This window comes from Mandrillus leucophaeus, unplaced genomic scaffold, assembly GCF_000951045.1.
Source record: "Mandrillus leucophaeus isolate KB7577 unplaced genomic scaffold, Mleu.le_1.0 Scaffold1107, whole genome shotgun sequence".
Classification (NCBI taxonomy): Eukaryota; Metazoa; Chordata; class Mammalia; order Primates; family Cercopithecidae; genus Mandrillus; species Mandrillus leucophaeus.
The window spans coordinates 141,936-145,124 of NW_012099288.1; the positions used below are offsets into that span (position 1 = coordinate 141,936).

At 37.2% G+C, this 3,189-nt stretch overlaps 1 protein-coding gene across 1 annotated transcript in view; it reads left to right on the forward strand.

Annotated features, from left to right (window-relative positions):
• Positions 1 to 3,189, forward strand: part of ZNF383 (zinc finger protein 383) — a 26,364-nt gene that overhangs the window by 5,142 nt on the left and 18,033 nt on the right. The window contains exon 3 of the mRNA XM_011992646.1: positions 459 to 463. The gene's annotated coding sequence lies outside the window, so the exon portion shown is untranslated. The remainder of the gene's footprint in view (positions 1 to 458; positions 464 to 3,189) is intronic.

Here is a 3,189-nt window from a genome sequence, read left to right on the forward strand (position 1 = left end):
AAAAAAATAAAAATAAGTAAAAAAAGAAGTATAACATACATTCTGGGCCAGGCATGATGATAATCCCAGCTCTTTGGGAGGCCCACTGGGTAGATCGCTTGAGCCCAGGAGTTTGAGACAAGCCCAGAGAAGATGGTGAAATCCCATCTCTACAAAAAGTACAAAAATTAGCCAGGCATGGTTACATGCTGCTATGGTCCCAGGTACTCAGGGATAAGGTGGGAGGATTGCTTGAACCTAGGGAGGTTGAGGCTGCAGTGAGCTGCGATTGGACTACTGTCTTGCAACCGGGGCAACAAAGCAAGACCCTGTCTCAAATATATATATATAAAAAACATACATTCTGAAAAGTACAAAATCAAAGTATATGACCTGATGACTTGCATACAAGTGAGCATATTCCTTTAACCAGACCTCAAATCTGATAAGGAAATAGAACATTATTGGCATTACAGAAGCCCAAGTCTTGTCCAGTTCACTCACTACCCACTTCTCCCAAAGGTAACTATTATTTTGTCTTCCATGGCCATAGACTCATTTTACCTATACTTGAATTTTGCTTGGCTTCTTTTTTTTTCACTTTTTTTTTCCTACTGTCAATCTCACTTGGACATGATGCTTGGCTTCTTTTACTCAATATTGTATTTTATATGTAATATGAATGCATTCTGCAATAATGTGTAGTATAAATATATACAATTCATCCATTAGTTATAGGTGATATAATGAATATAGTGAACACATTATTATTGCTGTTTAAAATTCTGTTGTATGAATATAACACTTTTTTTTTTTTTGAAGCAGAGTTTCGCTCTTGTTGCCCAAGCTAGAGTACAATGGCACCATCTCAGCTCACCGCAACCTCTGCCTCCCGAGTTCAAGCAATTCTCCTGCCTTAGCCTCTCGAGTAGCTGGGATTACAGGCGCACGCCACCACACCCAGCTAATATTTTTGTATTTTTAATACAAACAGGATTTCGCCATGTTAGCCAGGCTAGTCTCAAACTCCTGACCTCAGGTGATCTGCCTGCCTCGGCCTCCCAGAATGCTGGGATTACAGGCATGAGCCACCATGCCCGCCCGAATATAACACATTTTACTTATCCATTCCATTATTGATTGGCATTTGATTTCATATTGAGGCTACTATGAAAAATGCTGCCGGGAACATTCTTGTACGTGTCTTTTGGTGCACATATGAATGCATTTCTCTTGGGCGTATTTCTAGGAGAGAAATTGCTGGGTCATAGGTTATGTATATATGTTCAACTTTAGTAGATACTGACAGTTTTCTGAAATAGTGGTATCAATCTGTATTCCAAACTGCAGTGTAGACTTCATGACAAGAATATATTTTACAACAAGAAGCTTTACTAGAGATAAAGAGGAATAGTTTATAATAAAAAGATCAATTCATCAGTAAGATGTAACAGTTCTGAATTTATATGCCTTCATAAAATGGCTTCAAATATATTTGACATAACTAAAAGAAGTAGTAGATAAATCACAATCTTGGTGGAGAGTTTTTAGCACTCTTCTCAATAGCTGATAGAACAAGTGACAAACCCAATAAAGCTATATGGTATTTGAACAGTGTGATTGATAAGCTTGACCTGATTGATATGTATAGAACAGTGTACCTTACAACTACATAATATACATGCTTTTCAAATGAATATGAAACATTTATCCAAATTGATCATATGCTGGACCACAAAGGGAGTCTCAATAAATTGCAAAGGAATGAAATAATACTGTAACTTTCCTGACCAGAGTAGGTTAAGCTAGAAGTCAATAACAAGAAGATAATTAGAAATATCCCAGCTAGGTGTGGTGACTTATGCCTGTAATCCCAGCACTTTGGGAGACCAAGGCAGGAGGATTGCTTGATCCCCGAAATTTGAGACCACCTTGGGCAATATACCAAGACCCCATTTCTAAATTAAAAAAACACAAAGAGATATCCCAATGTTTGGGATTTAAGCAATGTATTTATAAATAACTGGTGACTAAAAGAATAAATAAATTGCAGTAGATGTTTAAAATATTTTAAACAGTGATAATGAAAAATAACATCAAAATTATGTTTCTAAAGCTGAATATGAGGAAAATATATAGCTGCAAATGCATATGTTAGAAAAAAATGAATGTTGGCTGGGCGCCGTGGCTCACGCCTGTAATCCCAGCACTTTGGGAAGCCGAGGCGGGTGGATCACGAGGTCAGGGGTTCAAGACCAGCCTGGCCAATATGGTGAAACCCCATCTCTACTAAAAATGCAAAAAAAATCAGCCGGGTATGGTGGCAGGTGCCTATAATCCCGTCTGCTTGAGAAGCTGAGGCAGAGAATTGCTTGAACCCGGGAGGCGGAGGTTGCAGTGAGCCAAGATCACGCCACTGCACTCCAGCCTGGGCGACACACACAAAAAAAGAAAAATAAATAAATGAATGTTGAAAAATTAATGATCTGTGTATTCATCTCAAGAAGCTAAGGAAAAGTTTGGTAAGTTAAATCCCCAAAATTAAAATCTAGGAAATAATAAGAATAAAAGCCCAAATATAAAATTTTTAGTATATTTTCTATTGCATATATTTTGGTATACATGTTTTGATGTACATAACGAACATATATTGAAATACGAAATGAATGTACAATGAAGAAAATTAACAAAGGCAAAAGCTTAGTTTTGGGAATTAATGAAATTAATAAATCTCTAACAAAACAAAATATGAGGTAACATAAAAATTGCCCATATCTGATAATAGGAAAATTGAACCAACAACAGACTTAATTTAAAGACTGAGGGCTCAATTAATTAGCGTTTGGTACCTGGAACTTGGTTCCACAAAATAAGCTCATTGGAATCTGAGCCACTAATCATTTTACCGGGTCCCTTTTTATACTTCATCGAACACGTAAATTTTTCTGGTTTTTTGTTTTTTTCTTTTTTTTAGAGATGGGTCTCTCACTCTCTTACCCAGGCTGGAGTGCAGTGGCGCAGTCACAGCTTACTGCAAACTTGGCCTCCCGGGCTCCAGTAATTCTCCCACCACAGCCTCCCAGGTAGCTGGGACTACAGACAACATGCCATCATGCCTGGCTTGCTTTTTTCTTTTAGTGATTTTGTTTGCATTTTAATTGTGGTATAAAACACGATATAAAGTTTACCATCTTAATCTTTTTTTTTTTT